Genomic DNA, 15583 nt, shown 5'->3' with positions numbered 1-15583 from the left:
TCCCGGGGACCTGGAGGGGGAGGGGTGACTCCCTGGAGAATAATCTGGGCACAGGAAGGGGCCGGCCCCTCCGGATACTGAGTGTGTTGACCTCAGGCTGAAGCGACTGACATAGAGACACCCCACAGAAGTTGGAGGCTGGAGCAGCTAGTGGACCCTGGCCTAGAGTTTGAGGTGCTTGTGGGTCACTGCTTGCCGGGCACCACTGGGTAAGGGTGGTGGCCTTGTGTGACCTCTATTCGTCACGTACAGTTTGTCTTAGAGCCTGGGGTGGTTCTCAAACTGGTGTTCCTTGGAAGCCCCAGGCTCTCATTCAGCTGCAGGTTTGGGGTTCCATCCTGAGGAGGGGGGTCCCCATGAAGTGGGGTGCGGTGAGGCCTCTGCGCTAGCTGCCCCCAGGGGGCGCCTTTGAACTACCTGTGAGGGTTTCTGCCCTAAGCATCTTTGCGTTTTCTTTCTTCCTAAAAGGGGAGGTGGAGAAGACGAGGGAGAGTGAGCTGTCAGGGAGGAGGCCCGGCACTGCTCGTGGGGTGTACCCACGGTGAGCGCAGACGCAGGACCGTGGGACGTGACGGGCTGGGTGCGGTGGGGGCCGGCTCCGGCCCGCGGATCCCAGGAGAGACAGCGAGCAACCACCGCCGTGCGGAGGGCCCCCTGTCCTTCCAACACCGCGGGAGGCAGACTCACTGCCCCCATTTTTCAGGGGAGGAAACTGAGGCCACGAAGGCAACCTGACTTGCCCAAGGCACCACTCCCCGACTCCCCGCTGGTACAGGGAACTCCTGGGGCTGCTTCCCAGGCCATTTGGGAACCTGCCCAGGCACTGACTGTGCCAATCCCGACCCTCTGCCCACCCCCTCCATTGGCTCCACTAAGAGAGCCTTTCTCGGGGTTTCCCAGCCCCCTTAACCTGGCTTACCGTCCCCAGGTGCACACACCTGCGCACGGTGCTCAGGGGCTCTCCCTAGAGGAGGTTGAGGGAACAGCATTGCTGGAAGCCAGGCTCTCCACAGGGGACCCCTCATCCCCAAGGCAGCATTGAGGAGGAAAGCCTCCCAGAGGTGAAGGGTTCCCCCACAGATCCTCTGGATGAAGCCTAGCTGCTGTTTTCAGATGTGTATTTCATCATCCTTAAATAAAAGTAAGTCATGCCTATATAGTTAGGAAAAAATCATCCAACGATCACAAAATGTAAAGCAACAATTCTCTCTTTTCCTCATGCCCTGACCTGAGACCTGTCTTCAAGAGTTAAGTTCTGTTCGCTTCTTCTTGGCCATCAGAAGTGTTGAGCCACCCAGGGCCCTGCAGCTCCTTGGAGTCTCCTGACTCACTGAGAGCTCTCTGCATCTGCTCAGGTAGAGCTGGCTCATTCTTATTGATGGCTACATGGTATTACATCCCTGCATCGTCATAATTTACAGAAATATTGTTTCTGTGAACCATGCAGTGTCAGCAGCCTGGAACCTCAGCCTGGCTGTACTGGAAGAAAGATGAATTCCTAGACCTGTGGGAAGCATGTGGGTCCTTGTCCAGGTAGGTGGACTCAGCCAGATTGCCCCAGTGGGGCAGGAAGAGTCTGGCTGCTCCCCAACCCTAGCATCGAGGTACACCAGGGGCTGTTGTTCTGGGAGGAACAGCACACACAGTGTGATGCTTTTGGGAGAAAATGAGGGGGAAATCCACCCCAAACAGTGCTGTAGGTTGGCAATAGGTATTTTTAAAAGAGTGGAGAGATTCTCAGAATATGTAATGGCGATCTATCTGGGAAGAGAGAGGGAATTTGAATGAAAGTGAGGGAGGTGCTTTAGTGAAAGTGCTTTAGTTTCATTGGTAATATAGTCTTTGGCTCTTTCTTCTTTATAAGAAATAAATATGTTCATTTTATGCTTGATGGAAAGTAAATACATTTTTCAAAAGACTAGAGGTAAATAAGTCTGTGCAGTTCAGTTCAGTTCAGTCGCTCAATCGTGTCCGACTCTGCATAAGTTTGTTAGAAGTGGTTAAATCTGGGTGGGAAACACAAATGATTGCTATGTTTTACTTGGTTCCTTTCTGAAGAAGTCAAATTTTCAAGTAGTACATAAAAAACTCCCTGCCCACCTTCTCTGGCACTGAGGTAACCCTGGCATGTGAGGGAGCCCCCAAGCTGGGTTCCCCAGGCATGCGACCAGCAGGTGACTCATTAACCAGGCTGCCAAAACAGGGAGCCCCGGAGAAGGAGTTTCCTTGTAGCTTGGCCCAGGAATATCTCACTCCTATGACTCAGCAGCAGGTTCTAGGCACCTCAGTCCTGGCCAGGGAACGTGTCCAGCTGGTTACTGACCCTGGCCAGCACCCGGGAGTTCACTCTACTCTCCCAGGCCCCTCAGAGCCAGTTATGAGTTGAATCCAGATCCCCACAGCCACCGTGGTGTTCTTGTGGTTTTTAATGTCTGGCTGCGGGTGGCAGGTGGTAGGGGGTTGGCCGAGGCCCAGGCAGCATGGCAGAGGTTGGCTGGTTTCCAGACTGGGGTGGAAGGATATTTCTATAGAAATGAGATGGGAGTCACATAGGCAATATTAAATTCTCTACCAGCTACATTAAAAAAAAAAAAAGAAAATGAGGGACGTCACAGGAGATCTAGTGGCTAAGGCTCCACGGTCCCAGTGCAAGGGGCCAGAGTTTGGTCCCTGGTTCAGGAACTAGATCCCACAAGCTGCAACGAGTTCACAGGCTGCGTCAGAGATCCCACGTGCTGCCATGAAGAGCCAGAGCAGCCAGATAAAAATACATGTGTTGGAAAGAATAATAATAAATAAAATTTTTAAAAGTAAAGCTAAACAGATGGAGTTAATTTTAATAACATATTCTATTTAATCCACTATACCCAAAATGTTGTCATTAGACATGTAATCTACACTACAAGATTATTAACAAGGCATCTTGCATTCCTATTTTCAGCGTGAGGCTTCAGGATCTGACGTGTAACTTACACTCAGGCACATCTCAGGCAACTTGCCACAGTTCAGAGCTCCATAGCCCCTGGTGGATGAGTCGCCACCATCGTGGACGGCACAGGTGGAGCCAGTCCCTGCCTGAGGGGGTCATTACCACCGTTCAGCAAAGAACAGTGGAACATGTTTATAACAGAAGGATAGATCTAGGCCCCCTCTCCCACCTCTCTCGTCAGCTAGAAGCCAAGTGCATTTCTCCTTTGTTAGGTGTGAAACCAGTATTGGTTCTTGTATGTATGATACACATGTATGATATATATGTAATTAGAGTCCCCAAAAGCAAAGAAAGAGGGGAAATAAAGGAGAAATATTTGAATAAACAATGAGTGAATTTTCCCCAAAGCTAATAAAAAGTATAAACCCACAGATCCAAGAAGCTCAATGAATCCCAAGCATAAAAAACATGGAGAAAATTATTCCAAAGCACATTATTATCAAATAGGTCAAAACTAGTGATACAGAGACTTCCCTGGTAGCTCAGCTGGTAAAGAATCCGCCTGCAATGAAGGAGACCCTGGTTCAATTCCTGGGTCAGGAAGATCCCCTGGAGAAAGAAAAGGCTACCCACTCCAGTATTCTGGCCCAGAGAATTCCATGGACTGTATAGTCCATGGGGTTGCACAGAGTCAGACGCGGCTGAGCGGCCTTCACTGTCATTCTCAGTGATACAGAGAACATCTTAAAAGCAGAGAGAAAAAGATGTCATATGCAGGAGAGCAAAGAGAAGGGCGACAGCAGGTTTATTGTCAGAAACAATTTGAGCAAAGAGACAGTGCAGCCACGTGCTGCAAGCATGGAGAGAAAAACCCGTCTGCCTAGGAGTCTCCACCTAGTGAGACGCTTTTCAAAAACAAAGGCGAAATATGCTTGTTTGGTTTGTTGTTGTTGTTGTTGTGTTCAGATACAGGCAAGCAGAAAGAATTCATCACAGGCAGACCCACCTTCCAGTAAGTGTGAAAGGAAGTTCTTGAGGCAGAAAGAAAGTGGCACCTGGTAGAATTCAGGATCATAACTACGTGAGAAGATGTATGACTTGTTTCTGACTATTTAAATGCCTTTAAAAGACAACTAATGATATAGCAAAAGTAATAACAGTGCAGTGTGCGGTTTGTAGCATATGTAAGAAGTAAGACGTATCCGGAGCATAAAGGGGAGAGGTAGACTGGAAATACAGAAATATATTTTGACAAAATACATTCTGGCCATAGAAATATTGTCAGATTTTTATATTAATATTACACATGGAATAATACGGTAGCCACTGAGAGCAGATTGCGGTAAGCTTAAGATGTACACAATGAGCTGTAAAACAACCACCAAAATAACAAAACAGAGTTAGTGCTGAAAAGGCAGCAAAGGAGATAAAACCACATCATGAAAGGCACTAAATTAATCAAAAAGAGCATAAAAATAGGGAAACAGGAACAAAAAATAGATGGGACGAACAGAAAATAAGATAGCAAGATAACGGGTGTAAAGACAACTGCATCAAAGATCACGTTAAATGTAAGTGATCTAAAACACTCCACTTAAACGGAAGAGACTGTCAGTCTGAATAAAGACCCCAAGCCCAGCTACGCGGCATATATGAGAAACTCACTTTAAATGTAGAGACATTACTAGATTAAATGTAAAATGGTGGGAAAAGATACAGCATGCTTACCTTAATCGTGAGAAAGCTGCAGCGCTGTATTGATATCAGAACAGATACCTACAGAAGATGTGTAAAACACTGGATAACCAACGAGATGTAATCTACATTTGTACAATGCTCCATCCCCCCAAAATGAAATATAGATCATTTTCTAGTCTACATGGAATATTTGCCAACCATATGCAAACCCATGAAACATATCTCAATACATTAAAAAAATTTGTCACACAAGGGTATGTCTTCTGACTACTTTAAATTAAATTAGAAACCAGTAATGGAAAGATTAACCCGGAAAATCCTCCTGTATTTGTAAATAGATAAGATACTTTCAAGTAATGATAAGTCAACAAAGAAATCATCAAAGAAAATAGAAAGTATTTTGAACTGAATGAGAATGAATGTACCATATACCAAATTTTATGGACACACGAAATGAACCATCACAGTAAGTGAGTCTTTTTGGGGGGCCAAGGAGGGCATCCTGGGGGCTCACTCTCACAGAACGACTCCGTGAGGCCCTTGTTCCCCACTCAGGGCACAGGTGTGGAGACTAGAGTCTGGGACCCTTGAACTTACATAAAAATGCTGTGTCTATGCACAAAGCCTATTGCCTATTTTGAGTAGAGGCTTTGTAGCTTTCACCAGACTCTCAAAAGGATCTGTGACCCTTAAAGGGTAAGGACCTTAGCCTCTGGGGAAGGGGGGTTACCTGAACCAGGTCACGGTTTCCTGGGTGAGGTGGTTGTCACTATCTCCAGCTTTGAGACCCATCTGTGCATCTCTGCAGTGCCTCTGGCCATCTTGGGGAAGCTGTTCTGCAACAGTCGAAAATTCAATTTGCACCCAGCTTTGGTGGCCTCTGGTCATCAGCATGAAAGGCCAGGACAAAAATCTCCATCCTGCAAAAATGGTTCCATGTGTGACTCTTCCAATGGCAGAGTGTCAGCAGGAGCCGCTCAGCCTGATTTCTAACCGCTTTTCAGCTATGGTTTCTCCGGAAGTCACGTTTACAGATGCGGGGGTGCGACGGTAAAGAAGGCTGAGCACTGAAGAACTGATGCTTTCTCACTGTGGTGCTGGAGAAGACTCTTGAGAGTCCCTTGGACTGCAAGGAGAACCAACCAGTCAATCCTAAAGGAAGTCAACCCTGAGGATTCATTGGAAGGACTGATGCTGAAGCTGAAACACCACCATTTGACCATCTGCTACAATGAGCTGACTCATTGGAAAAGACGCTGATGCTGGGAAAGATTGAGGGCAGGAGGAGAAGGGGTGACGAGGGGTGAAATGGTTGGATGGCATCACTGACTCCATGGACATGAGTTTGAGCTGCCGTCCACGGGGTCATAAATGGTCAGACACGACTTAGCGACTGAACAATTCAGCACCAAAGAGGAACATGGGGCTAGCGGTGGTCACATCTCTGGCCCGGGGGCACGGGATGAGCCCTCTGGCCTGGGCCCCTCTTCCTTGGGGATCCCAGGGAAGCTGTCTGGGTGCCTCGGCCGGACGGCAGCTCCTGCTACTTGCTGACTGTCACTTTCTTGCTCAGGAGGTGTTGACTCAGAGCACAAAGCCCGGCTTCAAAAGGTCAACTTCCACTGGAGTCCATCCCAAGGCTGATGACCCAGCCTATCCACACATGCCCCGGGGGCAGGGAGCGGCCCGCCTGGGGGAAGGAGAGGCCAGCCCCGGAACCCCCTGGTCCACAGACTCCAGCTTCCTCAGACCCAGGCCTGGGGTTCTCTGGGCCTGCAGGACCTGGGGTGGCCAGGCACACGAGGGTCCCTGCAACAGTGCTGACCTTTGTCTACCTGCCCCAGGTCCAGCCATCCTCCACCTCCAACCCTGTTTCTCTGCCCCAGGAGGCTCATGGCTACTGGCTTCCTGGCCTCTGGGTGACAGCTGAGCTCAGCCAGTGGGAGATGGCAATTCGAGATGAGGGCGAGGAAGGAGACAGGGGCTGGCTTTGTTCCTGCTGGGCCCCAGGGCGGGGGGCGGGGGGGGCGGCAGGGGCCCACGTTTCCCCAGGGCCACGGCTCCGGTGCAGCCCCCTCCCACAGCCCCTTCTCTGGGCCCCAGGGCAGCACCCGGGTGCTTCATCATCTGTTCACCACTGTTCACCTCTGTTCCCACCAACCCCCTGCACTAGCCAGGGGTTACGGTTGGGGTTAGACACCTAGGGTGTCTGCTTCCATGAAGGTGACACTCGTGTTGCTGTAACCAACACTAGTAACAATAACAACAGTAAGCGTCAGCCCTTGCAGGGTGCTTACCATGGGCCCAGGGGCCCTTTATTTAATCCTTTGACCAAATGACAGTTGGTACTCTCGCTAACCCCCACTTTACAGGTGTGGAAAGTGAGGCACGGTGGAGGGAGGAAGCAAAGCAGCAGGGTCAGGATTCAATGGCTCTAAGACTAGCAGGAAGCTGCGACAGAGCTGCTCTGAAGTTGGGGGGTGGCAGGTGTTGGGAGCACACCCACCCTTGCACAAAATGTCACACCTGGAGCTCCCACAGGTGTCCTGTTGGGGCCCAAGGCTCCGGGCTCGGAGAGATGATGGTCCTGACCATCCCGGCTCTGGACCCTTGGTGGTGGGCCCTGGACACCCAGATCCTCGCCTCTGGCCAGACCCCATGCGGCTCATACGCCATCTGCCAGCCGTGGCGGGGCTGTTGCTGGCAGAAGCTTGACCCCGGTGGCCTATAAAACATTGCCCGAAAGTTACCCCGGCCTCTGAGGGACGTGCGTGTCACTCCCTGTTTCCTTGCTACTCACACGGAGGGCTGCAAAGGAAAGTTGGTGATCCCGGGAGCAAGAGTACAAGCTAAAAATGCTCCCAATAAACAAACAAACCGGGTCAGGGATCAGCAGCCCTTGAGAAAGCAATTCTGGGGGCACAAAGGCCAGTCATTTATGGCCTCAAATTTGGGCTCGTTGCCCAAAGAACTCGGTGCCAAAGATAAAGGCAGGCAGAGTGTTCTGCTGGATGAGGGCGCCAGCAGCCGCGGCGAGTCGTTAACCTCGGCCGCCTGCACCTTGCCGGGGCCCAGTGCCTCCTGCCTGCCTTCCTGGAAAGGGCCCTGGGGCCGTGACCCAGGAGTCGGGTGCTGAGCCAAGACGGCTGCCCGTGCCCCTGGGTGGTTTATGGTCTGCACCAGGCCGAGCAGCTCCGGAGTGGCCGTTAGGTGATCGGCCTCAACTCTCAGGACCTGGAGTTCAGGGCCGGGTGGCAGGGCGACCGTCTCTGCCTTCGAGATCAGGATTTCAACCCCAAATAAATCCACCGGTTATTATCCCACTGGTGGGTCTTCGGTAACCTTGGAAAGGCTGTCAGGCCTTCTGGAGCCTCAGCGTGGTAAATCACAGAACTCTGCTCAGTGTCCTGTGGCAGCCTGGATCGGAGGGGAGTTCGGGGGAGAAGCGTTGTTCCTGGGCTCAGTCGTGTCTGACTCTGAGACCCCGTGGACTGTAGCCCCCTGGCTTCCTCTGTCCATGGAATTTTCCAAGCAGGAACACTGGAGTGGGTTGCCATTTCCTGCTCTAGAGGATCTTCCCAACCCAGGGATCAAACCCATGTCTCTTGCATCTCCTGCGTTGGCAGGCAAACCCTTTTACTGTTGAGCCACCTGGGAAGCCCCTTGGGAGAGAGTGTATACATATATACCCATATGGCTGAGTTTCTTCGCTGTTCATCTGAAACTATCACAGCATTGTTAATCAGCTATATTCTAATACAAAATAAAAAGTGAAAAAAAATAAAATGAGGGTAATAGCAGAGCCTTCTTCTGGGCTTAGAAGGTTCCAGAAGATCCTGGAAGATAGTGTGCTTAGCACAGAACCTGGCTCACGGGAGGCACTTACGATCCACACTTGGGTCTCTTACTGGTGTGGCTGTTGTTTGGCTGACCTCCCTAGTCCTGAGGTTGTTGCTATTGCGTGCTAAGTTGCTTCAGTCGTGTCCGACTCTTTGCAACCCTGTGGACTGTAGCCCACTAGGCTCCTCTGTCCATGGGATTTTCCAGGCAAGAATACTGGAGTGGGTTGCCATGCCCTCCTCCAGGGGATCTTCCCACCCAGGAATCAAACTCAGGTCTCTTAAGCCTCTTGCATTGGCGTGTGGGTATTTTACCCTAACGCTACCCGGGAAGCCGCTTGGGGGAGAATGGATACATGCATATTCCTATGGCTGAGTCTCTCTGCTGCCCACCTGAAGCTATCACAGCATTGCTAATCGGCTATATCCCAATACAAAGTAAAAAGTTAAAAACAAAAAAACAGGGGCAATAGCAGAGGCTGCTTCTGGGCCACTGAGAAGTTTCCAGAAGATGGTGGAGGACAATGTGCTTAGCACAGAACCTGGCTCTTGGGAGGCACATATGACCCACACTTGGCTCTGTTATTGGCATGGCTGTTGTTTGGCTGGTGCCCCTAGTCCTGAGGTTGAGGGACAGGAAATCAGGACAGAACACAAAGGCTGGTCCCAGGGCGGAGGGAGCGCCGAGGGTCCGCTTTCCCTTTGTCTCTCAGGCTTTCCCTCTCATTAGTCTGTTTAACGAGCTGGAACGGCAATTAGGCACACACTCCCTCCCCAGGGACCCCGGCTCTCTGGAGCCAGTGCAGGGCCGCTGGGGCCAGACTCCCCCTGGAGCAGGACACAGGGCTACGAAGTCAGGCACAGCCAGGGCCTGTGGAGGTGACGGCTGGGCTGCGCGGGCTGAGCGGGTCCCAGAGTCAGCTCCCTCTCAGCGCACCCCCAGATCTGCAAGTAACAGGTGCTATAGTGCGTTCAGCTCACGTCAGGGGGGGATTTCTATTTGTGGGGAGGGCTTCGGGGCAGCAGACTGAGTGGAAGGGCCCCGGATCAGGCAAACTTGCAAAGCGGAGGTGAGCTCTTTTTACTTAGATGGTGTTTATTCGGAGCTGCTGGTGGGGACTGGTGCTCATGGGCACCAGAGAGCCCTGGCGGGCTGGCGGCCCATCCTGTGTGGGTTTACACTCACTTCTGCAATAGAAATGCAAGTGCCAGGGCATGCCGCTGGGTCTGGTTTGCGCTTGGGGGCATTTCACCGTGGTGCTTACTGGGAGCTGCTGAAAGAGCTCGAAGCTGAGCAGCAGGGAGTGTTGGTGGCTCCGTGCTCTGCAAGACCCGGCCTCCCCAAAGAGCTCCCGCTGGAAGGACGTGATGTTGCGGCTGCGCCAGCTTTCCTACCCCAAACGCTGAACACATCCGGTGCCTTTAAAAGCCAAGTTTGCACAGGACCTCACAGCTTGAGTTTGAAAGTTCTGTCCTGGCTCTGGGTCTGCCTTAGGCAGACCATGGGGCGAGGCCATGGAAGGCAGGCCCCCTTTGCGGATCCTCGTTGGGAAGGTTTGGAGGCAGGGCTCTGCAGGCCTTGGACCGGGGCAGACTTTGGCTGAGGCTAGTAGGGGTGGGTGTGGAGCAGTGGTCCGGGAATGCTAGGTCCTCACCTGAGAGATGCTCGGGGAAGAGAAGGGTCCCGCCCTCATCCAGCCAGCTGGATTTCAGCAGAGATGCTTTGGATTGCAAGCCTCCCAGCGTTCTCTGGTTTTCCAAGAGGAAATGTCCCTGCTGTTTCTCTTAGATCCTAGAAGGATGCTTACCCATGGCGAAGTATGGTGCACCCACAGGGGTATCTCCAGCCAGGAAACCAGCACAGGCTTGGGGATGGAGACTTTCCTCCGAGCCTCTCAGCGCATCACATTAGAGCTCGATTGGCAATTAGCAAATATCACAACCCCTCCTCTCATCGCAGCGGCTGTTTCAGATGTCACATTCCTGCCAAGCCTCGCATCTTATTCTAAAACCTCTTTCCAGGAGACTCGGGGGAAATTAACATTGTGCCAAATGAAGGAGACCCCCTCGGAGCCTGAGCGAGATGCATCCTCCCGGGGAGGCCATTGAGCCGCCGCAGGGCTCGAGCTCACATCGACAGCGAAAGATTAACTGGTGCACAGCGAATTACGGAAGCGCGAGAAGCCGTGCCCACCTCCAATGCTTTTGAAACCGGGGTCCCCAGCCTCAGTGCCGTCCCTTACCCACCAGGTCCATGCTGGGGCTGCAGGAGTCCCGGCCTCCTTCTGTCTCCAAGAGGTCTCTCCCCAGACTCTGGAGGTGAAGCTCAAAATTAACTCTGCTTAGGACAGGGGAGGGGCTCACGTGATGGGGCAAAGCCGCCCCCACTCCTACCCACTGGCATTTATTGAGCAATTCTGTAGGTCAGGGGCTGGGCTTTTCACTTTGCCTGGAATAGGTTTCCTTTAACCCTACCGAGGACGCTGCCAGACAGGTTCTGATCTTGACTCCATTTCTTGGATGAGGATACAGAGGCACAGAGGTGGTTACCCTGATGGGTGCCCAGAGAAGGGTATTTGGGGGGGCACGGTCCCAGCCCCCTGGGCTCAGAAGTTCTCCATGGGGCCCTCGATCCTGCATTTCTCATGACTTCCCAGTGGATGCAGAGTCTGGTGGTCTGCCGAAGAGCAAGGAGGCCCTGGGTCTGATCCCCAGCTAATCAATCTCTAAAGGGCCAAGAGGAGATGCCTGGGTAACCCCTACTTCAAGCCCGGGTTAGGGGCAGCCCAGCCTATTCTGGGGAAGTCCCAGGGCAGGTCAGGAGCAGCTCTCGACACAGGCGAGCATCAGTGTAAAGGTCCCATTTACCGGATGAGGCAAGTGAAGCCCAAGGAGAGAAGGGGGCTTCCTAAAACCCACAGCAGGGCTAGACTCAGTGTCTAGGTGGCCCCAGATCCAGAGGGAGTGGGGGGTACCCCAGAGCAGACCAGAGCACCCCATTGCTCTCAAACAAAAGGGTGGCTGAGTGCCTGCCCCAGGTTACAGCGGGTGCCAGCCCACCTTGGAAGAGGAGAAACTGTCCCCAAAGGAAGGAGGGCCGCGTGCTCCCGCTGCCGCCACAAGATGGCACTGTTCTGCGGGGCTCAGGGTTCGCTCTGTTTATTTGCAGCCTAAGAGGAGGGACCGTGGGGATCTCCTTACCGCTGGGCCAGCCGAAGGGAATCCTGCCCTCTCGGTGCAGAGCGCAGGAGATGCTCCCCTGTGCGGGCGTCCCGTGTGAGTGTGCGGGCGTGTGCATGCCTGCAGATGTGTGCACCATCTGCGTGATGGTGTATGCTCTCGGGTGTCTGTGCGGCCCTGTGTGTGGACATGTGAGTGTGCCTGTTCACGTGCCTGGCCTAGTCTCCCCTGCGTGCCTGTGCACGTGTGTGTGTGGTACTGTTGTGTGAGTGCAATGTGTGCACCTACCTACACAGATGTGTGCTTGTGTGTGTGCATGTTCTGGTCCTGTGCACACGTGTGTTTGCCTTGTGCTTATGTGTGCACATGTATACGCTTGGTGCATGCTTACTTGTGCATACCTGTGCACGTGAGTGTGTGCGGTGTGTGTGCATGTGTGTGTGCATGCGTGTGTGCATGTGTCTACATGTGTGTATCTGCATGTGTGTGTGGTGTGTGCATGTGTGCGTGTGTGCATGCGTGCACGGTGTGTGTGTTCGTGCGTGTGTGCGTGCGTGTGTGCACAGTGTGTGTGCATGTGTCTATATGTGTGTATCTGCATGTGTGTGTGGTGTGTGTTCATGTGTGTGTGGTGTGCATGTGTGTGTGCATGTGTGTGTGTGTGCATGCGTGCACGGTGTGTGTGTGTGCGTGTGTGTGCTTGTGTCTATATATGTGTGTGTCTGCGTGTGTGTGTCTATGTGTGTCTGTGTGTGTGGTGTGTGTGGTATGCGTGTGTGTGTGTGTGGTGTGTGTGTGCGTGTGGTAAGTGTGTGTGCTTGTGTCTGTGTGTGTGTGCGCATGCGTGTGTATTCCTGTGTGTGTTCCTGTGAGTGTGTGCATGTGTGTGTTTGCGTGTGTGTCTGCGTATGCATGTAGGGGGGGGAAGCAGGGAGCCCCGCATCCTCTCCTCAGCTGCCCTTCCCCCGTCCTCCAGCTGGTACCTTTAATCTTTAGGACTTTGCTCAGAGACCAAGTCCCTGGACGAGAGATTGCCCGAGGAGGGGTGGGGCAGGTCTCCTGTGCTGATCTCTCTTGACTACACTCTGAACTCCCTGAGGTCAGGTTGTTGGTGTTCAACGGGCTCCCAGATTTGGGCCCAGAACCTGGCCTCAACTAGGTGTTTTGACCTTGTGACCAGCAGATGCTGAGTACTGAGTGATTCTTCCCATCTGCCCCTTCCTGTCCTAGAAATTTCTCTTTTTGGGGAGTGGGGGTGAGGTGGGATCTTAGGGCAAATGCTGTAAAGTTTTATTTTAGGATTTATAGCTATAAGAGGCTTCCTTGGTGGCTCAAGTGTAAATAATCTGCCTGCAGCGCAGGAGACCTGGGTTCTATCCCTGGATCAGGGAGATCCCCTGGAGAAGGAAATGGCAACCCACTTCAGTATTCTTGCCTGGAATTTTATGGACAGAGGGGCCTGGAGAAACACAGTCCATGGGGGTGGCAAAGAGTTGGACGTGACTGAATGACTAACACTTTCACTTTCACAGCTTTAAGAAGAGTAATCTCATTTGCTATATTCTAATATCAGTGTTTTAATAGCTTGAAAAATGATTTGTTTTTTAATAGTACAAACTGTTTTGGGAATCATACAGTATGGAATTGGTACCATACTTCTAATTCACAGGTAAGAAAAATATCCTAGCAGTCTCTGAGGGTCATTTAATTATTTTGACAGCCTTCAGGGCCAGGTTCTATGAATAACTTATCTTATGATGGGGAAACTGAGGCTCAGAGAGGTCAAGTGACTCACCCTGAAGCATCAGCTAAGATGTGGAGGGCTGGCGTCCAACCCAGGATCTGGGTCAGTTTATGGGGTGAAATGAACAAACAGTTTCATTGGTCAGACTGTTTTTCATCAGGAGAGGCTTCTTCCGCCTCCCGGTTGCAGTAGGGGCGGGCCTTCTCCAAAGCCCCCTGCTCTGTGAAGCCTCTCTGGCCCTGTTGGAGCGGACAACAGCCCTGCTCCTGCAGCCTGCGAGGTGCCTCTGGTGGCTCCGGGGAGCAGGGATGGTTTACAAGCCTATGAGTGGGAAGCTAGGGGTTTGGGAAATGATCAACCCCTTTGAGACTCAGAACAAGCCTATCGGAAGCTCTAGCTGCTGGGGTAACACAGGCACCCACAAGTTTCCCCCAGGTCCAGGGCTTTGCTGGCTGTGACACTCAGTGCTGTAGCTCAGGTTAGAGCCTGGTATAAGGGCCAGACAGCATCGCGTCCACACCCTCCCGATACTGAACACGGGTTCCTTCCCCAAACCCTTCCGTATGACCGTCACAAGCCAGGCTTGTGCAGTAATGAGCAAGCATGGTGGAAATGCTTGCCCTGGGGTTCCCCGGGTTCCAGCAGTGGGCTACTCAGCAGCTGGAAGCCCCCGTCTCCCTGGAAGGGCGCAGCTGCCCCCGTCTGGCCTGGTCCACGCTGAGCCCTCAGACCTCTAGAGACCAGAAAGTATTGTTATGCCCCAGCTTTGCCCAGAGTTCGCATCCCTCTCCCCCGCTAGCTGGGATTATCCTTGGGTTCATGTGGGCATGAGGGATTCATAGGACTAAGTACTTATCTTCTCACCGGAGGAACTGTCCGTGGCTGAGCTCCATGTGAGGTCCCCAGGCCGGGCCCTCTCTTCTGAGGGCCCATCGAGTTGGCCGCCCCGGCCCCGAGCTTGAGGGAAGGGCTGTGGGTCTGTCCCTCTGGTCAGCACTGATGCAGTCTGGCTCCCATGGACGTCGGCCTCTCCTCGCCATCCCAGAGCTGTCAAAAGAGTGGTTATCCCGGGGCCTGCAAGGTCCAAAGTCTGCCCTGATTCAGGCGCTGTCTCTCCATCTGTGAAACAGGAGCCGCAGTGGTTTGTAAGCCCCACACTGTGAGCCTCTGGGCGCTCAGATGCTGGGTCCCTGTGTGCTGACCATCGGTGGGATGATGGGAAGTGAAACTGATAGTAAGGTGAGGGCAAGGTGGACTTGCCGGCAGGCTCAAGGGCAATCACAGAGGTGGTTTCATCCTAGGCTTTAAACAGAAAGAAAGACAAAGCAAAAACCAAAAAGTTCCCCCCTAGGATCTCCTGTATGAAAAGCCATCCAGAATGTCTACAAACAGCCTCCGTAGCTCCGTCCTGGGTGGTGCAGCCCTGCGCCCTCCTCTGCTGGCCCGCTCACCTCTGTGCTCAGGTCAGCGTCACGCGCTCGCCACGCCCTCCCCACCTCTGGAGCCCGCCTGCCCTGAGATGCTGTCCCGCCCCAGGGCTCAGACCCTGCTCGCACCTTTGGAGTTGTCTGTCTGTGTGTTTCTGCTTCAGGACCGCACTGGCACGAATCTACTAGTATTTGGCAGAGAGTCGGCACTTATTAGATGCCTGTGGATGGAACAAGGTCTGGGTTTGGGGAAATGTCTCACAACCCAGAACATTCTATATCCTACACTCTCTCCAAATACCTCCTGGGAGAAAGGACCGGGCTTGGGAGCAGGTTTTGGGCCACAGCGGGAGGGCCTGCCCTCCAGGACCCGGGGATGGTGGAGGATAATGGATTTAATCGTGATGGTGGAGAACCCTACAAAGTCTTGTTTGGTAACTGCTCTGGGCCCTTGGAATGTCCCAATTGGTATAAATGAATGGTTTGGTGATACCAAGTGCTGTGAGGTCTGTCTCTGGATGTGAAGGAGGAGACAGGCTAAACTCAGATGCATTCTGACCCTAGACTCAGAGGCATTAATTACTTAGATGAATAAGTATTAAATCAAAGGCCTGGCTTCAGAAATTAAACTCAGATTAGCCCCTTGTTCTACTTCCTGTAAAATCAAAAACATTTGGTCGGAGACTGGACACCCGGAAGGGGAGAGCCTTCTGGGGAGAGGGCAGCTAATCCTCCCGCCCCCGCCGCCCCTGCTGCCCGGGATGGA

Source organism: Ovis aries, chromosome 21, assembly GCF_016772045.2.
Source record: "Ovis aries strain OAR_USU_Benz2616 breed Rambouillet chromosome 21, ARS-UI_Ramb_v3.0, whole genome shotgun sequence".
NCBI lineage: Eukaryota > Metazoa > Chordata > Mammalia > Artiodactyla > Bovidae > Ovis > Ovis aries.
This window is presented reverse-complemented; position numbering follows the sequence as displayed.